General features: G+C 47.6%; 15 non-coding genes across 15 annotated transcripts; all 15 read left to right on the top strand.

Moving 5' to 3' along the window:
* Positions 1-1375: 1375 nt before the first annotated feature.
* trnav-cac (transfer RNA valine (anticodon CAC)) lies at positions 1376-1448 on the top strand. The gene has a single exon. It is a non-coding gene; the product is annotated as a tRNA-Val (tRNA).
* Positions 1449-3127: 1679 nt separating this feature from the next.
* trnav-cac (transfer RNA valine (anticodon CAC)) lies at positions 3128-3200 on the top strand. Its single transcript has one exon. It is a non-coding gene; the product is annotated as a tRNA-Val (tRNA).
* A 1678-nt stretch (positions 3201-4878) lies between these two features.
* Positions 4879-4951, top strand: trnav-cac (transfer RNA valine (anticodon CAC)). The gene has a single exon. It is a non-coding gene; the product is annotated as a tRNA-Val (tRNA).
* Positions 4952-6629: 1678 nt separating this feature from the next.
* Positions 6630-6702, top strand: trnav-cac (transfer RNA valine (anticodon CAC)). Its single transcript has one exon. It is a non-coding gene; the product is annotated as a tRNA-Val (tRNA).
* Positions 6703-8382: 1680 nt separating this feature from the next.
* On the top strand, positions 8383-8455 carry trnav-cac (transfer RNA valine (anticodon CAC)). The gene has a single exon. It is a non-coding gene; the product is annotated as a tRNA-Val (tRNA).
* Positions 8456-10134: 1679 nt separating this feature from the next.
* trnav-cac (transfer RNA valine (anticodon CAC)) lies at positions 10135-10207 on the top strand. Its single transcript has one exon. It is a non-coding gene; the product is annotated as a tRNA-Val (tRNA).
* A 1673-nt stretch (positions 10208-11880) lies between these two features.
* On the top strand, positions 11881-11953 carry trnav-cac (transfer RNA valine (anticodon CAC)). Its single transcript has one exon. It is a non-coding gene; the product is annotated as a tRNA-Val (tRNA).
* A 1673-nt stretch (positions 11954-13626) lies between these two features.
* On the top strand, positions 13627-13699 carry trnav-cac (transfer RNA valine (anticodon CAC)). Its single transcript has one exon. It is a non-coding gene; the product is annotated as a tRNA-Val (tRNA).
* Positions 13700-15372: 1673 nt separating this feature from the next.
* Positions 15373-15445, top strand: trnav-cac (transfer RNA valine (anticodon CAC)). The gene has a single exon. It is a non-coding gene; the product is annotated as a tRNA-Val (tRNA).
* A 1673-nt stretch (positions 15446-17118) lies between these two features.
* trnav-cac (transfer RNA valine (anticodon CAC)) lies at positions 17119-17191 on the top strand. The gene has a single exon. It is a non-coding gene; the product is annotated as a tRNA-Val (tRNA).
* A 1673-nt stretch (positions 17192-18864) lies between these two features.
* On the top strand, positions 18865-18937 carry trnav-cac (transfer RNA valine (anticodon CAC)). Its single transcript has one exon. It is a non-coding gene; the product is annotated as a tRNA-Val (tRNA).
* A 1682-nt stretch (positions 18938-20619) lies between these two features.
* Positions 20620-20692, top strand: trnav-cac (transfer RNA valine (anticodon CAC)). Its single transcript has one exon. It is a non-coding gene; the product is annotated as a tRNA-Val (tRNA).
* Positions 20693-22364: 1672 nt separating this feature from the next.
* trnav-cac (transfer RNA valine (anticodon CAC)) lies at positions 22365-22437 on the top strand. The gene has a single exon. It is a non-coding gene; the product is annotated as a tRNA-Val (tRNA).
* Positions 22438-24114: 1677 nt separating this feature from the next.
* On the top strand, positions 24115-24187 carry trnav-cac (transfer RNA valine (anticodon CAC)). Its single transcript has one exon. It is a non-coding gene; the product is annotated as a tRNA-Val (tRNA).
* Positions 24188-25855: 1668 nt separating this feature from the next.
* On the top strand, positions 25856-25928 carry trnav-cac (transfer RNA valine (anticodon CAC)). The gene has a single exon. It is a non-coding gene; the product is annotated as a tRNA-Val (tRNA).
* Positions 25929-27479: the final 1551 nt, after the last annotated feature.

Here is a 27479-nt window from a genome sequence, read left to right as displayed (position 1 = left end):
GCGCCTTGATTTTGATGTTCAATGATCACGACGTAGATGCCTCTTAGCGGTTGTCCGGAGCAGAGACTTTGCAAGGAGACGGCGAGAGCAAGAGCACCGCTGTGCTTTATGGGGTTCAGAGTCAGAAGGCATTTCTCAGAGAAGAACCAGATCAGAAAGTTGCCGGTCCTGAGGTCTCGCGTCTGTGTCTTGGCCCGGCTAGCTCAGTCGGTAGAGCATGAGACTCTTAATCTCAGAGTCGTGGGTTGGAGCCCCACGCTGGGTGCTGTCTTCTTGAGGCATAGAAGCCCATGACCCTCCGAGACGTGAACATGAAGAGTCCCGCCGTCAACAAAACATCAGCGTGACTCGTTCTGCCTTCTTGTGAGAGGCCGCATAGGACCTGCTGAATGTGCTGTGTTCTCCCATGCAGGTGGAACGTCTGTGTTGTCGTGCAGCTGACTTGAAAATGCCCTGTTGCTCGTTTTAGTGGCCAGGAGTGAAAAACTGAAGAGTGAGAAGTAAGCTGAGGGCACAACTATGCTGGGAGGACATCGGTTAGGTCACAAAAGTCAGAAGCTAACCAAAAGGGTCACAATGGGAAGTGGAGGGAAAGACAAAAAAAAAAAAAAAAAAAGAATCCCAAGCAGACGCCCCTGGAGTTCCCTGACCGGGAATCGAACCCGGGCCGTGGCGGTGAGAGCGCCAAATCCTGACCGCTAGACCACCAGGGACCCCCCACAGTAGTGCTTTGCGCTCTGTCATACAGAAATACTCACAAGTGCCCCTTCAGGTCAGACCTGGAAAGGCATTTTGTCTTCACGGCACATTTCGCCAAAGTGCTCTGTAGCACTCTTATTCCTCACACACCGACCCAATGTGTGACGTTCCACAAAGTGTCAGTTTTCGCTGTCTGAATAGTTCTACATTTGGCTCAGAATCCAAACAGCATGTGAGAAATAAAATTATGCAAAGAAAAGATGCAACCAAGTGCCTTGATTTTGATGTTCAATGATCACAACGTAGATGCTTCTTAGCGGTTGTCCGAAGCAGAGACCTTGCAGAATTTGAGTGTGAAATCATTGATCCTTCTGAAATGCAACGATACCTTACCAATCCAATTATGATAGTGAGAAGAGTCTTGTTAACTGATGGGCTATGAAAACAGCGGTTGCTTTGTGTTTCTGAATCTTGTGTAGTACGAGGAAGAGATTTTATACCGGGGTCAAGTCAGTTTCCATGTGCTTGGTTAAAGTCGTCTGAAGAAAGAACTGATGCTAGCAAGTGGACATGATGGCATTACAAAGGAGGCCAGCTGCTGGTATTTCATCAGCCACTGACAATTATCAGATTAAATAAAATTTCCTTTGGTTGAGGAAGGTGCTGAATGTGAGTTGTTTCCATAGTGTAGTGGTTATCACGTTCGCCTCACACGCGAAAGGTCCTCGGTTCGAAACCGAGTGGAAACATGCCTGCCTATCGCTTTTGGCCCAAGCTTCAAAACCAAGACACCGGTGAAACCAAGTTGCCATTATTCCGTAGTTTCACACACCGAGCTAATGCGTGACATTCCACAAAGTCTGAGTTTTCGCTGTCTGAATAGCTCTACATTTGGCTCATAATTCAACCAGCATGTGAGAAGTAAAATTATGCCAAAGAAAAGATGCAACCAAGCGGCTTGATTTTCATGTTCAACGATTACGACGTAGATGCCTCTTAGCGGTTGTCCGGAGCAGAGACCTTGCAAGGAGACAGCGAGAGGAAGAGCACAGCGCCTTGATTTTGATGTTCAATTATCACGACGTAGATGCCTCTTAGCGGTTGTCCGGAGCAGAGACTTTGCAAGGAGACGGCGAGAGCAAGAGCACCGCTGTGCTTTATGGGGTTCAGAGTCAGAAGGCATTTCTCAGAGAAGAACCAGATCAGAAAGTTGCCGGTCCTGAGGTCTCGCGTCTGTGTCTTGGCCCGGCTAGCTCAGTCGGTAGAGCATGAGACTCTTAATCTCAGAGTCGTGGGTTGGAGCCCCACGCTGGGTGCTGTCTTCTTGAGGCATAGAAGCCCATGACCCTCCGAGACGTGAACATGAAGAGTCCCGCCGTCAACAAAACATCAGCGTGACTCGTTCTGCCTTCTTGTGAGAGGCCGCATAGGACCTGCTGAATGTGCTGTGTTCTCCCATGCAGGTGGAACGTCTGTGTTGTCGTGCAGCTGACTTGAAAATGCCCTGTTGCTCGTTTTAGTGGCCAGGAGTGAAAAACTGAAGAGTGAGAAGTAAGCTGAGGGCACAACTATGCTGGGAGGACATCGGTTAGGTCACAAAAGTCAGAAGCTAACCAAAAGGGTCACAATGGGAAGTGGAGGGAAAGACAAAAAAAAAAAAAAAAAAAACGAATCCCAAGCAGACGCCCCTGGAGTTCCCTGACCGGGAATCGAACCCGGGCCGTGGCGGTGAGAGCGCCAAATCCTGACCGCTAGACCACCAGGGACCCCCCACAGTAGTGCTTTGCGCTCTGTCATACAGAAATACTCACAAGTGCCCCTTCAGGTCAGACCTGGCTAGGCATTTTGTCTTCACGGCACATTTCGCCAAAGTGCTCTGTAGCACTCTTATTCCTCACACACCGACCCAATGTGTGACGTTCCACAAAGTGTCAGTTTTCGCTGTCTGAATAGTTCTACATTTGGCTCAGAATCCAAACAGCATGTGAGAAATAAAATTATGCAAAGAAAACATGCAACCAAGTGCCTTGATTTTGATGTTCAATGATCACAACGTAGATGCTTCTTAGCGGTTGTCCGAAGCAGAGACCTTGCAGAATTTGAGTGTGAAATCATTGATCCTTCTGAAATGCAACGATACCTTACCAATCCAATTATGATAGTGAGAAGAGTCTTGTTAACTGATGGGCTATGAAAACAGCGGTTGCTTTGTGTTTCTGAATCTTGTGTAGTACGAGGAAGAGATTTTATACCGGGGTCAAGTCAGTTTCCATGTGCTTGGTTAAAGTCGTCTGAAGAAAGAACTGATGCTAGCAAGTGGACATGATGGCATTACAAAGGAGGCCAGCTGCTGGTATTTCATCAGCCACTGACAATTATCAGATTAAATAAAATTTCCTTTGGTTGAGGAAGGTGCTGAATGTGAGTTGTTTCCATAGTGTAGTGGTTATCACGTTCGCCTCACACGCGAAAAGTCCTCGGTTCGAAACCGAGTGGAAACATGCCTGCCTATCGCTTTTGGCCCAAGCTTCAAAACCAAGACACCGGTGAAACCAAGTTGCCATTATTCCGTAGTTTCACACACCGAGCTAATGCGTGACATTCCACAAAGTCTGAGTTTTCGCTGTCTGAATAGCTCTACATTTGGCTCATAATTCAACCAGCATGTGAGAAGTAAAATTATGCCAAAGAAAAGATGCAACCAAGCGGCTTGATTTTCATGTTCAACGATTACGACATAGATGCCTCTTAGCGGTTGTCCGGAGCAGAGACCTTGCAAGGAGACAGCGAGAGCAAGAGCACAGCGCCTTGATTTTGATGTTCAATGATCACGACGTAGATGCCTCTTAGCGGTTGTCCGGAGCAGAGACTTTGCAAGGAGACGGCGAGAGCAAGAGCACCGCTGTGCTTTATGGGGTTCAGAGTCAGAAGGCATTTCTCAGAGAAGAACCAGATCAGAAAGTTGCCGGTCCTGAGGTCTCGCGTCTGTGTCTTGGCCTGGCTAGCTCAGTCGGTAGAGCATGAGACTCTTAATCTCAGAGTCGTGGGTTGGAGCCCCACGCTGGGTGCTGTCTTCTTGAGGCATAGAAGCCCATGACCCTCCGAGACGTGAACATGAAGAGTCCCGCCGTCAACAAAACATCAGCGTGACTCGTTCTGCCTTCTTGTGAGAGGCCGCATAGGACCTGCTGAATGTGCTGTGTTCTCCCATGCAGGTGGAACGTCTGTGTTGTCGTGCAGCTGACTTGAAAATGCCCTGTTGCTCGTTTTAGTGGCCAGGAGTGAAAAACTGAAGAGTGAGAAGTAAGCTGAGGGCACAACTATGCTGGGAGGACATCGGTTAGGTCACAAAAGTCAGAAGCTAACCAAAAGGGTCACAATGGGAAGTGGAGGGAAAGACAAAAAAAAAAAAAAAAAAAAGAATCCCAAGCAGACGCCCCTGGAGTTCCCTGACCGGGAATCGAACCCGGGCCGTGGCGGTGAGAGCGCCAAATCCTGACCGCTAGACCACCAGGGACCCCCCACAGTAGTGCTTTGCGCTCTGTCATACAGAAATACTCACAAGTGCCCCTTCAGGTCAGACCTGGCTAGGCATTTTGTCTTCACGGCACATTTCGCCAAAGTGCTCTGTAGCACTCTTATTCCTCACACACCGACCCAATGTGTGACGTTCCACAAAGTGTCAGTTTTCGCTGTCTGAATAGTTCTACATTTGGCTCAGAATCCAAACAGCATGTGAGAAATAAAATTATGCAAAGAAAAGATGCAACCAAGTGCCTTGATTTTGATGTTCAATGATCACAACGTAGATGCTTCTTAGCGGTTGTCCGAAGCAGAGACCTTGCAGAATTTGAGTGTGAAATCATTGATCCTTCTGAAATGCAACGATACCTTACCAATCCAATTATGATAGTGAGAAGAGTCTTGTTAACTGATGGGCTATGAAAACAGCGGTTGCTTTGTGTTTCTGAATCTTGTGTAGTACGAGGAAGAGATTTTATACCGGGGTCAAGTCAGTTTCCATGTGCTTGGTTAAAGTCGTCTGAAGAAAGAACTGATGCTAGCAAGTGGACATGATGGCATTACAAAGGAGGCCAGCTGCTGGTATTTCATCAGCCACTGACAATTATCAGATTAAATAAAATTTCCTTTGGTTGAGGAAGGTGCTGAATGTGAGTTGTTTCCATAGTGTAGTGGTTATCACGTTCGCCTCACACGCGAAAGGTCCTCGGTTCGAAACCGAGTGGAAACATGCCTGCCTATCGCTTTTGGCCCAAGCTTCAAAACCAAGACACCGGTGAAACCAAGTTGCCATTATTCCGTAGTTTCACACACCGAGCTAATGCGTGACATTCCACAAAGTCTGAGTTTTCGCTGTCTGAATAGCTCTACATTTGGCTGATAATTCAACCAGCATGTGAGAAGTAAAATTATGCCAAAGAAAAGATGCAACCAAGCGGCTTGATTTTCATGTTCAACGATTACGACGTAGATGCCTCTTAGCGGTTGTCCGGAGCAGAGACCTTGCAAGGAGACAGCGAGAGCAAGAGCACAGCGCCTTGATTTTGATGTTCAATGATCACGACGTAGATGCCTCTTAGCGGTTGTCCGGAGCAGAGACTTTGCAAGGAGACGGCGAGAGCAAGAGCACCGCTGTGCTTTATGGGGTTCAGAGTCAGAAGGCATTTCTCAGAGAAGAACCAGATCAGAAAGTTGCCGGTCCTGAGGTCTCGCGTCTGTGTCTTGGCCTGGCTAGCTCAGTCGGTAGAGCATGAGACTCTTAATCTCAGAGTCGTGGGTTGGAGCCCCACGCTGGGTGCTGTCTTCTTGAGGCATAGAAGCCCATGACCCTCCGAGACGTGAACATGAAGAGTCCCGCCGTCAACAAAACATCAGCGTGACTCGTTCTGCCTTCTTGTGAGAGGCCGCATAGGACCTGCTGAATGTGCTGTGTTCTCCCATGCAGGTGGAACGTCTGTGTTGTCGTGCAGCTGACTTGAAAATGCCCTGTTGCTCGTTTTAGTGGCCAGGAGTGAAAAACTGAAGAGTGAGAAGTAAGCTGAGGGCACAACTATGCTGGGAGGACATCGGTTAGGTCACAAAAGTCAGAAGCTAACCAAAAGGGTCACAATGGGAAGTGGAGGGAAAGACAAAAAAAAAAAAAAAAAAAAGAATCCCAAGCAGACGCCCCTGGAGTTCCCTGACCGGGAATCGAACCCGGGCCGTGGCGGTGAGAGCGCCAAATCCTGACCGCTAGACCACCAGGGACCCCCCACAGTAGTGCTTTGCGCTCTGTCATACAGAAATACTCACAAGTGCCCCTTCAGGTCAGACCTGGCTAGGCATTTTGTCTTCACGGCACATTTCGCCAAAGTGCTCTGTAGCACTCTTATTCCTCACACACCGACCCAATGTGTGACGTTCCACAAAGTGTCAGTTTTCGCTGTCTGAATAGTTCTACATTTGGCTCAGAATCCAAACAGCATGTGAGAAATAAAATTATGCAAAGAAAAGATGCAACCAAGTGCCTTGATTTTGATGTTCAATGATCACAACGTAGATGCTTCTTAGCGGTTGTCCGAAGCAGAGACCTTGCAGAATTTGAGTGTGAAATCATTGATCCTTCTGAAATGCAACGATACCTTACCAATCCAATTATGATAGTGAGAAGAGTCTTGTTAACTGATGGGCTATGAAAACAGCGGTTGCTTTGTGTTTCTGAATCTTGTGTAGTACGAGGAAGAGATTTTATACCGGGGTCAAGTCAGTTTCCATGTGCTTGGTTAAAGTCGTCTGAAGAAAAAACTGATGCTAGCAAGTGGACATGATGGCATTACAAAGGAGGCCAGCTGCTGGTATTTCATCAGCCACTGACAATTATCAGATTAAATAAAATTTCCTTTGGTTGAGGAAGGTGCTGAATGTGAGTTGTTTCCATAGTGTAGTGGTTATCACGTTCGCCTCACACGCGAAAGGTCCTCGGTTCGAAACCGAGTGGAAACATGCCTGCCTATCGCTTTTGGCCCAAGCTTCAAAACCAAGACACCGGTGAAACCAAGTTGCCATTATTCCGTAGTTTCACACACCGAGCTAATGCGTGACATTCCACAAAGTCTGAGTTTTCGCTGTCTGAATAGCTCTACATTTGGCTCATAATTCAACCAGCATGTGAGAAGTAAAATTATGCCAAAGAAAAGATGCAACCAAGCGGCTTGATTTTCATGTTCAACGATTACGACGTAGATGCCTCTTAGCGGTTGTCCGGAGCAGAGACCTTGCAAGGAGACAGCGAGAGGAAGAGCACTGCGCCTTGATTTTGATGTTCAATGATCACGACGTAGATGCCTCTTAGCGGTTGTCCGGAGCAGAGACTTTGCAAGGAGACAGCGAGAGCAAGAGCACCGCTGTGCTTTATGGGGTTCAGAGTCAGAAGGCATTTCTCAGAGAAGAACCAGATCAGAAAGTTGCCGGTCCTGAGGTCTCGCGTCTGTGTCTTGGCCTGGCTAGCTCAGTCGGTAGAGCATGAGACTCTTAATCTCAGAGTCGTGGGTTGGAGCCCCACGCTGGGTGCTGTCTTCTTGAGGCATAGAAGCCCATGACCCTCCGAGACGTGAACATGAAGAGTCCCGCCGTCAACAAAACATCAGCGTGACTCGTTCTGCCTTCTTGTGAGAGGCCGCATAGGACCTGCTGAATGTGCTGTGTTCTCCCATGCAGGTGGAACGTCTGTGTTGTCGTGCAGCTGACTTGAAAATGCCCTGTTGCTCGTTTTAGTGGCCAGGAGTGAAAAACTGAAGAGTGAGAAGTAAGCTGAGGGCACAACTATGCTGGGAGGACATCGGTTAGGTCACAAAAGTCAGAAGCTAACCAAAAGGGTCACAATGGGAAGTGGAGGGAAAGACAAAAAAAAAAAAAAAAAAAAAAGAATCCCAAGCAGACGCCCCTGGAGTTCCCTGACCGGGAATCGAACCCGGGCCGTGGCGGTGAGAGCGCCAAATCCTGACCGCTAGACCACCAGGGACCCCCCACAGTAGTGCTTTGCGCTCTGTCATACAGAAATACTCACAAGTGCCCCTTCAGGTCAGACCTGGCTAGGCATTTTGTCTTCACGGCACATTTCGCCAAAGTGCTCTGTAGCACTCTTATTCCTCACACACCGACCCAATGTGTGACGTTCCACAAAGTGTCAGTTTTCGCTGTCTGAATAGTTCTACATTTGGCTCAGAATCCAAACAGCATGTGAGAAATAAAATTATGCAAAGAAAAGATGCAACCAAGTGCCTTGATTTTGATGTTCAATGATCACAACGTAGATGCTTCTTAGCGGTTGTCCGAAGCAGAGACCTTGCAGAATTTGAGTGTGAAATCATTGATCCTTCTGAAATGCAACGATACCTTACCAATCCAATTATGATAGTGAGAAGAGTCTTGTTAACTGATGGGCTATGAAAACAGCGGTTGCTTTGTGTTTCTGAATCTTGTGTAGTACGAGGAAGAGATTTTATACCGGGGTCAAGTCAGTTTCCATGTGCTTGGTTAAAGTCGTCTGAAGAAAGAACTGATGCTAGCAAGTGGACATGATGGCATTACAAAGGAGGCCAGCTGCTGGTATTTCATCAGCCACTGACAATTATCAGATTAAATAAAATTTCCTTTGGTTGAGGAAGGTGCTGAATGTGAGTTGTTTCCATAGTGTAGTGGTTATCACGTTCGCCTCACACGCGAAAGGTCCTCGGTTCGAAACCGAGTGGAAACATGCCTGCCTATCGCTTTTGGCCCAAGCTTCAAAACCAAGACACCGGTGAAACCAAGTTGCCATTATTCCGTAGTTTCACACACCGAGCTAATGCGTGACATTCCACAAAGTCTGAGTTTTCGCTGTCTGAATAGCTCTACATTTGGCTCATAATTCAACCAGCATGTGAGAAGTAAAATTATGCCAAAGAAAAGATGCAACCAAGCGGCTTGATTTTCATGTTCAACGATTACGACGTAGATGCCTCTTAGCGGTTGTCCGGAGCAGAGACCTTGCAAGGAGACAGCGAGAGGAAGAGCACTGCGCCTTGATTTTGATGTTCAATGATCACGACGTAGATGCCTCTTAGCGGTTGTCCGGAGCAGAGACTTTGCAAGGAGACGGCGAGAGCAAGAGCACCGCTGTGCTTTATGGGGTTCAGAGTCAGAAGGCATTTCTCAGAGAAGAACCAGATCAGAAAGTTGCCGGTCCTGAGGTCTCGCGTCTGTGTCTTGGCCCGGCTAGCTCAGTCGGTAGAGCATGAGACTCTTAATCTCAGAGTCGTGGGTTGGAGCCCCACGCTGGGTGCTGTCTTCTTGAGGCATAGAAGCCCATGACCCTCCGAGACGTGAACATGAAGAGTCCCGCCGTCAACAAAACATCAGCGTGACTCGTTCTGCCTTCTTGTGAGAGGCCGCATAGGACCTGCTGAATGTGCTGTGTTCTCCCATGCAGGTGGAACGTCTGTGTTGTCGTGCAGCTGACTTGAAAATGCCCTGTTGCTCGTTTTAGTGGCCAGGAGTGAAAAACTGAAGAGTGAGAAGTAAGCTGAGGGCACAACTATGCTGGGAGGACATCGGTTAGGTCACAAAAGTCAGAAGCTAACCAAAAGGGTCACAATGGGAAGTGGAGGGAAAGACAAAAAAAAAAAAAAAAAAAAAGAATCCCAAGCAGACGCCCCTGGAGTTCCCTGACCGGGAATCGAACCCGGGCCGTGGCGGTGAGAGCGCCAAATCCTGACCGCTAGACCACCAGGGACCCCCCACAGTAGTGCTTTGCGCTCTGTCATACAGAAATACTCACAAGTGCCCCTTCAGGTCAGACCTGGCTAGGCATTTTGTCTTCACGGCACATTTCGCCAAAGTGCTCTGTAGCACTCTTATTCCTCACACACCGACCCAATGTGTGACGTTCCACAAAGTGTCAGTTTTCGCTGTCTGAATAGTTCTACATTTGGCTCAGAATCCAAACAGCATGTGAGAAATAAAATTATGCAAAGAAAAGATGCAACCAAGTGCCTTGATTTTGATGTTCAATGATCACAACGTAGATGCTTCTTAGCGGTTGTCCGAAGCAGAGACCTTGCAGAATTTGAGTGTGAAATCATTGATCCTTCTGAAATGCAACGATACCTTACCAATCCAATTATGATAGTGAGAAGAGTCTTGTTAACTGATGGGCTATGAAAACAGCGGTTGCTTTGTGTTTCTGAATCTTGTGTAGTACGAGGAAGAGATTTTATACCGGGGTCAAGTCAGTTTCCATGTGCTTGGTTAAAGTCGTCTGAAGAAAGAACTGATGCTAGCAAGTGGACATGATGGCATTACAAAGGAGGCCAGCTGCTGGTATTTCATCAGCCACTGACAATTATCAGATTAAATAAAATTTCCTTTGGTTGAGGAAGGTGCTGAATGTGAGTTGTTTCCATAGTGTAGTGGTTATCACGTTCGCCTCACACGCGAAAGGTCCTCGGTTCGAAACCGAGTGGAAACATGCCTGCCTATCGCTTTTGGCCCAAGCTTCAAAACCAAGACACCGGTGAAACCAAGTTGCCATTATTCCGTAGTTTCACACACCGAGCTAATGCGTGACATTCCATAAAGTCTGAGTTTTCGCTGTCTGAATAGCTCTACATTTGGCTGATAATTCAACCAGCATGTGAGAAGTAAAATTATGCCAAAGAAAAGATGCAACCAAGCGGCTTGATTTTCATGTTCAACGATTACGACGTAGATGCCTCTTAGCGGTTGTCCGGAGCAGAGACCTTGCAAGGAGACAGCGAGAGCAAGAGCACAGCGCCTTGATTTTGATGTTCAATGATCACGACGTAGATGCCTCTTAGCGGTTGTCCGGAGCAGAGACTTTGCAAGGAGACGGCGAGAGCAAGAGCACCGCTGTGCTTTATGGGGTTCAGAGTCAGAAGGCATTTCTCAGAGAAGAACCAGATCAGAAAGTTGCCGGTCCTGAGGTCTCGCGTCTGTGTCTTGGCCCGGCTAGCTCAGTCGGTTGAGCATGAGACTCTTAATCTCAGAGTCGTGGGTTGGAGCCCCACGCTGGGTGCTGTCTTCTTGAGGCATAGAAGCCCATGACCCTCCGAGACGTGAACATGAAGAGTCCCGCCGTCAACAAAACATCAGCGTGACTCGTTCTGCCTTCTTGTGAGAGGCCGCATAGGACCTGCTGAATGTGCTGTGTTCTCCCATGCAGGTGGAACGTCTGTGTTGTCGTGCAGCTGACTTGAAAATGCCCTGTTGCTCGTTTTAGTGGCCAGGAGTGAAAAACTGAAGAGTGAGAAGTAAGCTGAGGGCACAACTATGCTGGGAGGACATCGGTTAGGTCACAAAAGTCAGAAGCTAACCAAAAGGGTCACAATGGGAAGTGGAGGGAAAGACAAAAAAAAAAAAAAAGAATCCCAAGCAGACGCCCCTGGAGTTCCCTGACTGGGAATCGAACCCGGGCCGTGGCGGTGAGAGCGCCAAATCCTGACCGCTAGACCACCAGGGACCCCCCACAGTAGTGCTTTGCGCTCTGTCATACAGAAATACTCACAAGTGCCCCTTCAGGTCAGACCTGGCTAGGCATTTTGTCTTCACGGCACATTTCGCCAAAGTGCTCTGTAGCACTCTTATTCCTCACACACCGACCCAATGTGTGACGTTCCACAAAGTGTCAGTTTTCGCTGTCTGAATAGTTCTACATTTGGCTCAGAATCCAAACAGCATGTGAGAAATAAAATTATGCAAAGAAAAGATGCAACCAAGTGCCTTGATTTTGATGTTCAATGATCACAACGTAGATGCTTCTTAGCGGTTGTCCGAAGCAGAGACCTTGCAGAATTTGAGTGTGAAATCATTGATCCTTCTGAAATGCAACGATACCTTACCAATCCAATTATGATAGTGAGAAGAGTCTTGTTAACTGATGGGCTATGAAAACAGCGGTTGCTTTGTGTTTCTGAATCTTGTGTAGTACGAGGAAGAGATTTTATACCGGGGTCAAGTCAGTTTCCATGTGCTTGGTTAAAGTCGTCTGAAGAAAGAACTGATGCTAGCAAGTGGACATGATGGCATTACAAAGGAGGCCAGCTGCTGGTATTTCATCAGCCACTGACAATTATCAGATTAAATAAAATTTCCTTTGGTTGAGGAAGGTGCTGAATGTGAGTTGTTTCCATAGTGTAGTGGTTATCACGTTCGCCTCACACGCGAAAGGTCCTCGGTTCGAAACCGAGTGGAAACATGCCTGCCTATCGCTTTTGGCCCAAGCTTCAAAACCAAGACACCGGTGAAACCAAGTTGCCATTATTCCGTAGTTTCACACACCGAGCTAATGCGTGACATTCCACAAAGTCTGAGTTTTCGCTGTCTGAATAGCTCTACATTTGGCTGATAATTCAACCAGCATGTGAGAAGTAAAATTATGCCAAAGAAAAGATGCAACCAAGCGGCTTGATTTTCATGTTCAACGATTACGACGTAGATGCCTCTTAGCGGTTGTCCGGAGCAGAGACCTTGCAAGGAGACAGCGAGAGCAAGAGCACAGCGCCTTGATTTTGATGTTCAATGATCACGACGTAGATGCCTCTTAGCGGTTGTCCGGAGCAGAGACTTTGCAAGGAGACGGCGAGAGCAAGAGCACCGCTGTGCTTTATGGGGTTCAGAGTCAGAAGGCATTTCTCAGAGAAGAACCAGATCAGAAAGTTGCCGGTCCTGAGGTCTCGCGTCTGTGTCTTGGCCCGGCTAGCTCAGTCGGTAGAGCATGAGACTCTTAATCTCAGAGTCGTGGGTTGGAGCCCCACGCTGGGTGCTGTCTTCTTGAGGCATAGAAGCCCATGACCCTCCGAGACGTGAACATGAAGAGTCCCGCCGTCAACAAAACATCAGCGTGACTCGTTCTGCCTTCTTGTGAGAGGCCGCATAGGACCTGCTGAATGTGCTGTGTTCTCCCATGCAGGTGGAACGTCTGTGTTGTCGTGCAGCTGACTTGAAAATGCCCTGTTGCTCGTTTTAGTGGCCAGGAGTGAAAAACTGAAGAGTGAGAAGTAAGCTGAGGGCACAACTATGCTGGGAGGACATCGGTTAGGTCACAAAAGTCAGAAGCTAACCAAAAGGGTCACAATGGGAAGTGGAGGGAAAGACAAAAAAAAAAAAAAAGAATCCCAAGCAGACGCCCCTGGAGTTCCCTGACTGGGAATCGAACCCGGGCCGTGGCGGTGAGAGCGCCAAATCCTGACCGCTAGACCACCAGGGACCCCCCACAGTAGTGCTTTGCGCTCTGTCATACAGAAATACTCACAAGTGCCCCTTCAGGTCAGACCTGGCTAGGCATTTTGTCTTCACGGCACATTTCGCCAAAGTGCTCTGTAGCACTCTTATTCCTCACACACCGACCCAATGTGTGACGTTCCACAAAGTGTCAGTTTTCGCTGTCTGAATAGTTCTACATTTGGCTCAGAATCCAAACAGCATGTGAGAAATAAAATTATGCAAAGAAAAGATGCAACCAAGTGCCTTGATTTTGATGTTCAATGATCACAACGTAGATGCTTCTTAGCGGTTGTCCGAAGCAGAGACCTTGCAGAATTTGAGTGTGAAATCATTGATCCTTCTGAAATGCAACGATACCTTACCAATCCAATTATGATAGTGAGAAGAGTCTTGTTAACTGATGGGCTATGAAAACAGCGGTTGCTTTGTGTTTCTGAATCTTGTGTAGTACGAGGAAGAGATTTTATACCGGGGTCAAGTCAGTTTCCATGTGCTTGGTTAAAGTCGTCTGAAGAAAGAACTGATGCTAGCAAGTGGACATGATGGCATTACAAAGGAGGCCAGCTGCTGGTATTTCATCAGCCACTGACAATTATCAGATTAAATAAAATTTCCTTTGGTTGAGGAAGGTGCTGAATGTGAGTTGTTTCCATAGTGTAGTGGTTATCACGTTCGCCTCACACGCGAAAGGTCCTCGGTTCGAAACCGAGTGGAAACATGCCTGCCTATCGCTTTTGGCCCAAGCTTCAAAACCAAGACACCGGTGAAACCAAGTTGCCATTATTCCGTAGTTTCACACACCGAGCTAATGCGTGACATTCCACAAAGTCTGAGTTTTCGCTGTCTGAATAGCTCTACATTTGGCTCATAATTCAACCAGCATGTGAGAAGTAAAATTATGCCAAAGAAAAGATGCAACCAAGCGGCTTGATTTTCATGTTCAACGATTACGACGTAGATGCCTCTTAGCGGTTGTCCGGAGCAGAGACCTTGCAAGGAGACAGCGAGAGCAAGAGCACAGCGCCTTGATTTTGATGTTCAATGATCACGACGTAGATGCCTCTTAGCGGTTGTCCGGAGCAGAGACTTTGCAAGGAGACGGCGAGAGCAAGAGCACCGCTGTGCTTTATGGGGTTCAGAGTCAGAAGGCATTTCTCAGAGAAGAACCAGATCAGAAAGTTGCCGGTCCTGAGGTCTCGCGTCTGTGTCTTGGCCCGGCTAGCTCAGTCGGTAGAGCATGAGACTCTTAATCTCAGAGTCGTGGGTTGGAGCCCCACGCTGGGTGCTGTCTTCTTGAGGCATAGAAGCCCATGACCCTCCGAGACGTGAACATGAAGAGTCCCGCCGTCAACAAAACATCAGCGTGACTCGTTCTGCCTTCTTGTGAGAGGCCGCATAGGACCTGCTGAATGTGCTGTGTTCTCCCATGCAGGTGGAACGTCTGTGTTGTCGTGCAGCTGACTTGAAAATGCCCTGTTGCTCGTTTTAGTGGCCAGGAGTGAAAAACTGAAGAGTGAGAAGTAAGCTGAGGGCACAACTATGCTGGGAGGACATCGGTTAGGTCACAAAAGTCAGAAGCTAACCAAAAGGGTCACAATGGGAAGTGGAGGGAAAGACAAAAAAAAAAAAAAAGAATCCCAAGCAGACGCCCCTGGAGTTCCCTGACTGGGAATCGAACCCGGGCCGTGGCGGTGAGAGCGCCAAATCCTGACCGCTAGACCACCAGGGACCCCCCACAGTAGTGCTTTGCGCTCTGTCATACAGAAATACTCACAAGTGCCCCTTCAGGTCAGACCTGGCTAGGCATTTTGTCTTCACGGCACATTTCGCCAAAGTGCTCTGTAGCACTCTTATTCCTCACACACCGACCCAATGTGTGACGTTCCACAAAGTGTCAGTTTTCGCTGTCTGAATAGTTCTACATTTGGCTCAGAATCCAAACAGCATGTGAGAAATAAAATTATGCAAAGAAAAGATGCAACCAAGTGCCTTGATTTTGATGTTCAATGATCACAACGTAGATGCTTCTTAGCGGTTGTCCGAAGCAGAGACCTTGCAGAATTTGAGTGTGAAATCATTGATCCTTCTGAAATGCAACGATACCTTACCAATCCAATTATGATAGTGAGAAGAGTCTTGTTAACTGATGGGCTATGAAAACAGCGGTTGCTTTGTGTTTCTGAATCTTGTGTAGTACGAGGAAGAGATTTTATACCGGGGTCAAGTCAGTTTCCATGTGCTTGGTTAAAGTCGTCTGAAGAAAGAACTGATGCTAGCAAGTGGACATGATGGCATTACAAAGGAGGCCAGCTGCTGGTATTTCATCAGCAACTGACAATTATCAGATTAAATAAAATTTCCTTTGGTTGAGGAAGGTGCTGAATGTGAGTTGTTTCCATAGTGTAGTGGTTATCACGTTCACCTCACACGCGAAAGGTCCTCGGTTCGAAACCGAGTGGAAACATGCCCTCCTATCGCTTTTGGCCCAAGCTTCAAAACCAAGACACCGGTGAAACCAAGTTGCCATTATTCCGTAGTTTCACACACCGAGCTAATGCGTGACATTCCACAAAGTCTGAGTTTTCGCTGTCTGAATAGCTCTACATTTGGCTGATAATTCAACCAGCATGTGAGAAGTAAAATTATGCCAAAGAAAAGATGCAACCAAGCGGCTTGATTTTCATGTTCAACGATTACGACGTAGATGCCTCTTAGCGGTTGTCCGGAGCAGAGACCTTGCAAGGAGACAGCGAGAGCAAGAGCACAGCGCCTTGATTTTGATGTTCAATGATCACGACGTAGATGCCTCTTAGCGGTTGTCCGGAGCAGAGACTTTGCAAGGAGACGGCGAGAGCAAGAGCACCGCTGTGCTTTATGGGGTTCAGAGTCAGAAGGCATTTCTCAGAGAAGAACCAGATCAGAAAGTTGCCGGTCCTGAGGTCTCGCGTCTGTGTCTTGGCCCGGCTAGCTCAGTCGGTAGAGCATGAGACTCTTAATCTCAGAGTCGTGGGTTGGAGCCCCACGCTGGGTGCTGTCTTCTTGAGGCATAGAAGCCCATGACCCTCCGAGACGTGAACATGAAGAGTCCCGCCGTCAACAAAACATCAGCGTGACTCATTCTGCCTTCTTGTGAGAGGCCGCATAGGACCTGCTGAATGTGCTGTGTTCTCCCATGCAGGTGGAACGTCTGTGTTGTCGTGCAGCTGACTTGAAAATGCCCTGTTGCTCGTTTTAGTGGCCAGGAGTGAAAAACTGAAGAGTGAGAAGTAAGCTGAGGGCACAACTATGCTGGGAGGACATCGGTTAGGTCACAAAAGTCAGAAGCTAACCAAAAGGGTCACAATGGGAAGTGGAGGGAAAGACAAAAAAAAAAAAAAAGAATCCCAAGCAGACGCCCCTGGAGTTCCCTGACTGGGAATCGAACCCGGGCCGTGGCGGTGAGAGCGCCAAATCCTGACCGCTAGACCACCAGGGACCCCCCACAGTAGTGCTTTGCGCTCTGTCATACAGAAATACTCACAAGTGCCCCTTCAGGTCAGACCTGGCTAGGCATTTTGTCTTCACGGCACATTTCGCCAAAGTGCTCTGTAGCACTCTTATTCCTCACACACCGACCCAATGTGTGACGTTCCACAAAGTGTCAGTTTTCGCTGTCTGAATAGTTCTACATTTGGCTCAGAATCCAAACAGCATGTGAGAAATAAAATTATGCAAAGAAAAGATGCAACCAAGTGCCTTGATTTTGATGTTCAATGATCACAACGTAGATGCTTCTTAGCGGTTGTCCGAAGCAGAGACCTTGCAGAATTTGAGTGTGAAATCATTGATCCTTCTGAAATGCAACGATACCTTACCAATCCAATTATGATAGTGAGAAGAGTCTTGTTAACTGATGGGCTATGAAAACAGCGGTTGCTTTGTGTTTCTGAATCTTGTGTAGTACGAGGAAGAGATTTTATACCGGGGTCAAGTCAGTTTCCATGTGCTTGGTTAAAGTCGTCTGAAGAAAGAACTGATGCTAGCAAGTGGACATGATGGCATTACAAAGGAGGCCAGCTGCTGGTATTTCATCAGCCACTGACAATTATCAGATTAAATAAAATTTCCTTTGGTTGAGGAAGGTGCTGAATGTGAGTTGTTTCCATAGTGTAGTGGTTATCACGTTCGCCTCACACGCGAAAGGTCCTCGGTTCGAAACCGAGTGGAAACATGCCTGCCTATCGCTTTTGGCCCAAGCTTCAAAACCAAGACACCGGTGAAACCAAGTTGCCATTATTCCGTAGTTTCACACACCGAGCTAATGCGTGACATTCCACAAAGTCTGAGTTTTCGCTGTCTGAATAGCTCTACATTTGGCTGATAATTCAACCAGCATGTGAGAAGTAAAATTATGCCAAAGAAAAGATGCAACCAAGCGGCTTGATTTTCATGTTCAACGATTACGACGTAGATGCCTCTTAGCGGTTGTCCGGAGCAGAGACCTTGCAAGGAGACAGCGAGAGCAAGAGCACAGCGCCTTGATTTTGATGTTCAATGATCACGACGTAGATGCCTCTTAGCGGTTGTCCGGAGCAGAGACTTTGCAAGGAGACGGCGAGAGCAAGAGCACCGCTGTGCTTTATGGGGTTCAGAGTCAGAAGGCATTTCTCAGAGAAGAACCAGATCAGAAAGTTGCCGGTCCTGAGGTCTCGCGTCTGTGTCTTGGCCCGGCTAGCTCAGTCGGTAGAGCATGAGACTCTTAATCTCAGAGTCGTGGGTTGGAGCCCCACGCTGGGTGCTGTCTTCTTGAGGCATAGAAGCCCATGACCCTCCGAGACGTGAACATGAAGAGTCCCGCCGTCAACAAAACATCAGCGTGACTCGTTCTGCCTTCTTGTGAGAGGCCGCATAGGACCTGCTGAATGTGCTGTGTTCTCCCATGCAGGTGGAACGTCTGTGTTGTCGTGCAGCTGACTTGAAAATGCCCTGTTGCTCGTTTTAGTGGCCAGGAGTGAAAAACTGAAGAGTGAGAAGTAAGCTGAGGGCACAACTATGCTGGGAGGACATCGGTTAGGTCACAAAAGTCAGAAGCTAACCAAAAGGGTCACAATGGGAAGTGGAGGGAAAGACAAAAAAAAAAAAAAAGAATCCCAAGCAGACGCCCCTGGAGTTCCCTGACTGGGAATCGAACCCGGGCCGTGGCGGTGAGAGCGCCAAATCCTGACCGCTAGACCACCAGGGACCCCCCACAGTAGTGCTTTGCGCTCTGTCATACAGAAATACTCACAAGTGCCCCTTCAGGTCAGACCTGGCTAGGCATTTTGTCTTCACGGCACATTTCGCCAAAGTGCTCTGTAGCACTCTTATTCCTCACACACCGACCCAATGTGTGACGTTCCACAAAGTGTCAGTTTTCGCTGTCTGAATAGTTCTACATTTGGCTCAGAATCCAAACAGCATGTGAGAAATAAAATTATGCAAAGAAAAGATGCAACCAAGTGCCTTGATTTTGATGTTCAATGATCACAACGTAGATGCTTCTTAGCGGTTGTCCGAAGCAGAGACCTTGCAGAATTTGAGTGTGAAATCATTGATCCTTCTGAAATGCAACGATACCTTACCAATCCAATTATGATAGTGAGAAGAGTCTTGTTAACTGATGGGCTATGAAAACAGCGGTTGCTTTGTGTTTCTGAATCTTGTGTAGTACGAGGAAGAGATTTTATACCGGGGTCAAGTCAGTTTCCATGTGCTTGGTTAAAGTCGTCTGAAGAAAGAACTGATGCTAGCAAGTGGACATGATGGCATTACAAAGGAGGCCAGCTGCTGGTATTTCATCAGCAACTGACAATTATCAGATTAAATAAAATTTCCTTTGGTTGAGGAAGGTGCTGAATGTGAGTTGTTTCCATAGTGTAGTGGTTATCACGTTCACCTCACACGCGAAAGGTCCTCGGTTCGAAACCGAGTGGAAACATGCCCTCCTATCGCTTTTGGCCCAAGCTTCAAAACCAAGACACCGGTGAAACCAAGTTGCCATTATTCCGTAGTTTCACACACCAAGCTAATGCGTGACATTCCACAAAGTCTGAGTTTTCGCTGTCTGAATAGCTCTACATTTGGCTGATAATTCAACCAGCATGTGAGAAGTAAAATTATGCCAAAGAAAAGATGCAACCAAGCGGCTTGATTTTCATGTTCAACGATTACGACGTAGATGCCTCTTAGCGGTTGTCCGGAGCAGAGACCTTGCAAGGAGACAGCGAGAGCAAGAGCACAGCGCCTTGATTTTGATGTTCAATGATCACGACGTAGATGCCTCTTAGCGGTTGTCCGGAGCAGAGACTTTGCAAGGAGACGGCGAGAGCAAGAGCACCGCTGTGCTTTATGGGGTTCAGAGTCAGAAGGCATTTCTCAGAGAAGAACCAGATCAGAAAGTTGCCGGTCCTGAGGTCTCGCGTCTGTGTCTTGGCCCGGCTAGCTCAGTCGGTAGAGCATGAGACTCTTAATCTCAGAGTCGTGGGTTGGAGCCCCACGCTGGGTGCTGTCTTCTTGAGGCATAGAAGCCCATGACCCTCCGAGACGTGAACGTGAAGAGTCCCGCCGTCAACAAAACATCAGCGTGACTCGTTCTGCCTTCTTGTGAGAGGCCGCATAGGACCTGTCTGCGTGCTGAATGCGCTGTGTTCTCCCATGCAGGTGGAACGTCTGTGTTGTCGTGCAGCTGACTTGAAAATGCCCTGTTGCTCGTTTTAGTGGCCAGGAGTGAAAAACTGAAGAGTGAGAAGTAAGCTGAGGGCACAACTATGCTGGGAGGACATCGGTTAGGTCACAAAAGTCAGAAGCTAACCAAAAGGGTCACAATGGGAAGTGGAGGGAAAGACAAAAAAAAAAAAAAAAGAATCCCAAGCAGACGCCCCTGGAGTTCCCTGACTGGGAATCGAACCCGGGCCGTGGCGGTGAGAGCGCCAAATCCTGACCGCTAGACCACCAGGGACCCCCCACAGTAGTGCTTTGCGCTCTGTCATACAGAAATACTCACAAGTGCCCCTTCAGGTCAGACCTGGCTAGGCATTTTGTCTTCACGGCACATTTCGCCAAAGTGCTCTGTAGCACTCTTATTCCTCACACACCGACCCAATGTGTGACGTTCCACAAAGTGTCAGTTTTCGCTGTCTGAATAGTTCTACATTTGGCTCAGAATCCAAACAGCATGTGAGAAATAAAATTATGCAAAGAAAAGATGCAACCAAGTGCCTTGATTTTGATGTTCAATGATCACAACGTAGATGCTTCTTAGCGGTTGTCCGAAGCAGAGACCTTGCAGAATTTGAGTGTGAAATCATTGATCCTTCTGAAATGCAACGATACCTTACCAATCCAATTATGATAGTGAGAAGAGTCTTGTTAACTGATGGGCTATGAAAACAGCGGTTGCTTTGTGTTTCTGAATCTTGTGTAGTACGAGGAAGAGATTTTATACCGGGGTCAAGTCAGTTTCCATGTGCTTGGTTAAAGTCGTCTGAAGAAAGAACTGATGCTAGCAAGTGGACATGATGGCATTACAAAGGAGGCCAGCTGCTGGTATTTCATCAGCCACTGACAATTATCAGATTAAATAAAATTTCCTTTGGTTGAGGAAGGTGCTGAATGTGAGTTGTTTCCATAGTGTAGTGGTTATCACGTTCGCCTCACACGCGAAAGGTCCTCGGTTCGAAACCGAGTGGAAACATGCCCGCCTATCGCTTTTGGCCCAAGCTTCAAAACCAAGACACCGGTGAAACCAAGTTGCCATTATTCCGTAGTTTCACACACCGAGCTAATGCGTGACATTCCACAAAGTCTGAGTTTTCGCTGTCTGAATAGCTCTACATTTGGCTGATAATTCAACCAGCATGTGAGAAGTAAAATTATGCCAAAGAAAAGATGCAACCAAGCGGCTTGATTTTCATGTTCAACGATTACGACGTAGATGCCTCTTAGCGGTTGTCCGGAGCAGAGACCTTGCAAGGAGACAGCGAGAGCAAGAGCACAGCGCCTTGATTTTGATGTTCAATGATCACGACGTAGATGCCTCTTAGCGGTTGTCCGGAGCAGAGACTTTGCAAGGAGACGGCGAGAGCAAGAGCACCGCTGTGCTTTATGGGGTTCAGAGTCAGAAGGCATTTCTCAGAGAAGAACCAGATCAGAAAGTTGCCGGTCCTGAGGTCTCGCGTCTGTGTCTTGGCCCGGCTAGCTCAGTCGGTAGAGCATGAGACTCTTAATCTCAGAGTCGTGGGTTGGAGCCCCACGCTGGGTGCTGTCTTCTTGAGGCATAGAAGCCCATGACCCTCCGAGACGTGAACATGAAGAGTCCCGCCGTCAACAAAACATCAGTGTGACTCGTTCTGCCTTCTTGTGAGAGGCCGCATAGGACCTGCTGAATGTGCTGTGTTCTCCCATGCAGGTGGAACGTCTGTGTTGTCGTGCAGCTGACTTGAAAATGCCCTGTTGCTCGTTTTAGTGGCCAGGAGTGAAAAACTGAAGAGTGAGAAGTAAGCTGAGGGCACAACTATGCTGGGAGGACATCGGTTAGGTCACAAAAGTCAGAAGCTAACCAAAAGGGTCACAATGGGAAGTGGAGGGAAAGACAAAAAAAAAAAAAAAAAAAAGAATCCCAAGCAGACGCCCCTGGAGTTCCCTGACCGGGAATCGAACCCGGGCCGTGGCAGCGCCAAATCCTGACCGCTAGACCACCAGAGACCCCCCACAATAGTGCTTTGCGCTCTGTCATACAGAAATACTCACAAGTGCCCCTTCAGGTCAGACCTGGCTAGGCATTTTGTCTTCACGGCACATTTCGCCAAAGTGCTCTGTAGCACTCTTATTCCTCACACACCGACCCAATGTGTGACGTTCCACAAAGTGTCTGTTTTCGCTGTCTGAATAGTTCTACATTTGGCTCAGAATCCAAACAGCATGTGAGAAATAAAATTATGCAAAGAAAAGATGCAACCAAGTGCCTTGATTTTGATGTTCAATGATCACAACGTAGATGCTTCTTAGCGGTTGTCCGAAGCAGAGACCTTGCAGAATTTGAGTGTGAAATCATTGATCCTTCTGAAATGCAACGATACCTTACCAATCCAATTATGATAGTGAGAAGAGTCTTGTTAACTGATGGGCTATGAAAACAGCGGTTGCTTTGTGTTTCTGAATCTTGTGTAGTACGAGGAAGAGATTTTATACCGGGGTCAAGTCAGTTTCCATGTGCTTGATTAAAGTCGTCTGAAGAAAGAACTGATGCTAGCAAGTGGACATGATGGCATTACAAAGGAGGCCAGCTGCTGGTATTTCATCAGCCACTGACAATTATCAGATTAAATAAAATTTCCTTTGGTTGAGGAAGGTGCTGAATGTGAGTTGTTTCCATAGTATAGTGGTTATCACGTTCGCCTCACACGCGAAAGGTCCTCGGTTCGAAACCGAGTGGAAACATGCCTGCCTATCGCTTTTGGCCCAAGCTTCAAAACCAAGACACCGGTGAAACCAAGTTGCCATTATTCCGTAGTTTCACACACCGAGCTAATGCGTGACATTCCACAAAGTCTGAGTTTTCGCTGACTGAATAGCTCTACATTTGGCTCATAATTCAACCAGCATGTGAGAAGTAAAATAATGCCAAAGAAAAGATGCAACCAAGCGGCTTGATTTTCATGTTCAACGATTACGACGTAGATGCCTCTTAGCGGTTGTCCGGAGCAGAGACCTTGCAAGGAGACAGCGAGAGCAAGAGCACAGCGCCTTGATTTTGATGTTCAATGATCACGACGTAGATGCCTCTTAGCGGTTGTCCGGAGCAGAGACTTTGCAAGGAGACGGCGAGAGCAAGAGCACCGCTGTGCTTTATGGGGTTCAGAGTCAGAAGGCATTTCTCAGAGAAGAACCAGATCAGAAAGTTGCCGGTCCTGAGGTCTCGCGTCTGTGTCTTGGCCCGGCTAGCTCAGTCGGTAGAGCATGAGACTCTTAATCTCAGAGTCGTGGGTTGGAGCCCCATGCTGGGTGCTGTCTTCTTGAGGCATAGAAGCCCATGACCCTCCGAGACGTGAACATGAAGAGTCCCGCCGTCAACAAAACATCAGCGTGACTCGTTCTGCCTTCTTGTGAGAGGCCGCATAGGACCTGCTGAATGTGCTGTGTTCTCCCATGCAGGTGGAACGTCTGTGTTGTCGTGCAGCTGACTTGAAAATGCCCTGTTGCTCGTTTTAGTGGCCAGGAGTGAAAAACTGAAGAGTGAGAAGTAAGCTGAGGGCACAACTATGCTGGGAGGACATCGGTTAGGTCACAAAAGTCAGAAGCTAACCAAAAGGGTCACAATGGGAAGTGGAGGGAAAGACAAAAAAAAAAAAAAAAAAAGAATCCCAAGCAGACGCCCCTGGAGTTCCCTGACCGGGAATCGAACCCGGGCCGTGGCGGTGAGAGCGCCAAATCCTGACCGCTAGACCACCAGGGACCCCCCACAGTAGTGCTTTGCGCTCTGTCATACAGAAATACTCACAAGTGCCCTTTCAGGTCAGACCTGGCTAGGCATTTTGTCTTCACGGCACATTTCGCCAAAGTGCTCTGTAGCACTCTTATTCCTCACACACCGACCCAATGTGTGACGTTCCACAAAGTGTCAGTTTTCGCTGTCTAAATAGTTCTACATTTGGCTCAGAATCCAAACAGCATGTGAGAAATAAAATTATGCAAAGAAAAGATGCAACCAAGTGCCTTGATTTTGATGTTCAATGATCACAACGTAGATGCTTCTTAGCGGTTGTCCGAAGCAGAGACCTTGCAGAATTTGAGTGTGAAATCATTGATCCTTCTGAAATGCAACGATACCTTACCAATCCAATTATGATAGTGAGAAGAGTCTTGTTAACTGATGGGCTATGAAAACAGCGGTTGCTTTGTGTTTCTGAATCTTGTGTAGTACGAGGAAGAGATTTTATACCGGGGTCAAGTCAGTTTCCATGTGCTTGATTAAAGTCGTCTGAAGAAAGAACTGATGCTAGCAAGTGGACATGATGGCATTACAAAGGAGGCCAGCTGCTGGTATTTCATCAGCCACTGACAATTATCAGATTAAATAAAATTTCCTTTGGTTGAGGAAGGTGCTGAATGTGAGTTGTTTCCATAGTGTAGTGGTTATCACGTTCGCCTCACACGCGAAAGGTCCTTGTTTCGAAACCGAGTGGAAACATGCCTGCCTGTCGCTTTTGGCCCAAGCTTCAAAACCAAGACACCGGTGAAACCAAGTTGCCATTATTCCGTAGTTTCACACACCGAGCTAATGCGTGACATTCCACAAAGTCTGAGTTTTCGCTGTCTGAATAGCTCTACATTTGGCTCATAATTCAACCAGCATGTGAGAAGTAAAATAATGCCAAAGAAAAGATGCAACCAAGCGGCTTGATTTTCATGTTCAACGATTACGACGTAGATGCCTCTTAGCGGTTGTCCGGAGCAGAGACCTTGCAAGGAGACAGCGAGAGCAAGAGCACAGCGCCTTGATTTTGATGTTCAATGATCACGACGTAGATGCCTCTTAGCGGTTGTCCGGAGCAGAGACTTTGCAAGGAGACGGCGAGAGCAAGAGCACCGCTGTGCTTTATGGGGTTCAGAGTCAGAAGGCATTTCTCAGAGAAGAACCAGATCAGAAAGTTGCCGGTCCTGAGGTCTCGCGTCTGTGTCTTGGCCCGGCTAGCTCAGTCGGTAGAGCATGAGACTCTTAATCTCAGAGTCGTGGGTTGGAGCCCCATGCTGGGTGCTGTCTTCTTGAGGCATAGAAGCCCATGACCCTCCGAGACGTGAACATGAAGAGTCCCGCCGTCAACAAAACATCAGCGTGACTCGTTCTGCCTTCTTGTGAGAGGCCGCATAGGACCTGCTGAATGTGCTGTGTTCTCCCATGCAGGTGGAACGTCTGTGTTGTCGTGCAGCTGACTTGAAAATGCCCTGTTGCTTGTTTTAGTGGCCAGGAGTGAAAAATTGAAGAGTGAGAAGTAAGCTGAGGGCACAACTATGCTGGGAGGACATCGGTTAGGTCACAAAAGTCAGAAGCTAACCAAAAGGGTCACAATGGGAAGTGGAGGGAAAAACAAAAAAAAAAAAAAAAGAATCCCAAGCAGACGCCCCTGGAGTTCCCTGACCGGGAATCGAACCCGGGCCGTGGCAGCGCCAAATCCTGACCGCTAGACCACCAGAGACCCCCCACAATAGTGCTTTGCGTTCTGTCATACAGAAATACTCACAAGTGCCCCTTCAGGTCAGACCTGGCTAGGCATTTTGTCTTCACGGCACATTTCGCCAAAGTGCTCTGTAGCACTCTTATTCCTCACACACCGACCCAATGTGTGACGTTCCACAAAGTGTCAGTTTTCGCTGTCTGAATAGTTCTACATTTGGCTCAGAATCCAAACAGCATGTGAGAAATAAAATTATGCAAAGAAAAGATGCAACCAAGTGCCTTGATTTTGATGTTCAATGATCACAACGTAGATGCTTCTTAGCGGTTGTCCGAAGCAGAGACCTTGCAGAATTTGAGTGTGAAATCATTGATCCTTCTGAAATGCAACGATACCTTACCAATCCAATTATGATAGTGAGAAGAGTCTTGTTAACTGATGGGCTATGAAAACAGCGGTTGCTTTGTGTTTCTGAATCTTGTGTAGTACGAGGAAGAGATTTTATACCGGGGTCAAGTCAGTTTCCATGTGCTTGATTAAAGTCGTCTGAAGAAAGAACTGATGCTAGCAAGTGGACATGATGGCATTACAAAGGAGGCCAGCTGCTGGTATTTCATCAGCCACTGACAATTATCAGATTAAATAAAATTTCCTTTGGTTGAGGAAGGTGCTGAATGTGAGTTGTTTCCATAGTGTAGTGGTTATCACGTTCGCCTCACACGCGAAAGGTCCTCGGTTCGAAACCGAGTGGAAACATGCCTGCCTATCGCTTTTGGCCCAAGCTTCAAAACCAAGACACCGGTGAAACCAAGTTGCCATTATTCCGTAGTTTCACACACCGAGCTAATGCGTGACATTCCACAAAGTCTGAGTTTTCGCTGTCTGAATAGCTCTACATTTGGCTCATAATTCAACCAGCATGTGAGAAGTAAAATTATGCCAAAGAAAAGATGCAACCAAGCGGCTTGATTTTCATGTTCAACGATTACGACGTAGATGCCTCTTAGCGGTTGTCCGGAGCAGAGACCTTGCAAGGAGACAGCGAGAGCAAGAGCACAGCGCCTTGATTTTGATGTTCAATGATCACGATGTAGATGCCTCTTAGCGGTTGTCCGGAGCAGAGACCTTGCAAGGAGACAGCGAGAGCAAGAGCACAGCGCCTTGATTTTGATGTTCAATGATCACGACGTAGATGCCTCTTAGCGCTTGTCCGGAGCAGAGACTTTGCAAGGAGACGGCGAGAGCAAGAGCACCGCTGTGCTTTATGGGGTTCAGAGTCAGAAGGCATTTCTCAGAGAAGAACCAGATCAGAAAGTTGCCGGTCCTGAGGTCTCGCGTCTGTGTCTTGGCCCGGCTAGCTCAGTCGGTAGAGCATGAGACTCTTAATCTCAGAGTCGTGGGTTGGAGCCCCATGCTGGGTGCTGTCTTCTTGAGGCATAGAAGCCCATGACCCTCCGACACGTGAACATGAAGAGTCCCGCCGTCAACAAAACATCAGCGTGACTCGTTCTGCCTTCTTGTGAGAGGCCGCATAGGACCTGCTGAATGTGCTGTGTTCTCCCATGCAGGTGGAACGTCTGTGTTGTCGTGCAGCTGACTTGAAAATGCCCTGTTGCTCGTTTTAGTGGCCAGGAGTGAAAAACTGAAGAGTGAGAAGTAAGCTGAGGGCACAACTATGCTGGGAGGACATCAGTTAGGTCACAAAAGTCAGAAGCTAACCAAAAGGGTCACAATGGGAAGTGGAGGGAAAGACAAAAAAAAAAAAAAAAGAATCCCAAGCAGACGCCCCTGGAGTTCCCTGACCGGGAATCGAACCCGGGCCGTGGCAGCGCCAAATCCTGACCGCTAGACCACCAGAGACCCCCCACAATAGTGCTTTGCGCTCTGTCATACAGAAATACTCACAAGTGCCCCTTCAGGTCAGACCTGGCTAGGCATTTTGTCTTCACGGCACATTTCGCCAAAGTGCTCTGTAGCACTCTTATTCCTCACATACCGACCCAATGTGTGACGTTCCACAAAGTGTCAGTTTTCGCTGTCTGAATAGTTCTACATTTGGCTCAGAATCCAAAAAGCATGTGAGAAATAAAATTATGCAAAAGAAAAGATGCAACCAAGCGCCTTGATTTTGATGTTCAATGATCACGACGTAGATGCTTCTTAGCGGTTGTCCGAAGCAGAGACCTTGCAGAATTTGAGTGTGAAATCATTGATCCTTCTGAAATGCAACGATACCTTACCAATCCAATTATGATAGTGAGAAGAGTCTTGTTAACTGAATGGCTATGAAAACAGCGGTTGCTTTGT

This window comes from Brienomyrus brachyistius, unplaced genomic scaffold (assembly GCF_023856365.1).
Source record: "Brienomyrus brachyistius isolate T26 unplaced genomic scaffold, BBRACH_0.4 scaffold55, whole genome shotgun sequence".
NCBI classification, from domain to species: domain Eukaryota; kingdom Metazoa; phylum Chordata; class Actinopteri; order Osteoglossiformes; family Mormyridae; genus Brienomyrus; species Brienomyrus brachyistius.
The sequence above is the reverse complement of the archived record's forward strand: the minus strand, read 5'-3'. Positions and strand labels throughout refer to the sequence as shown.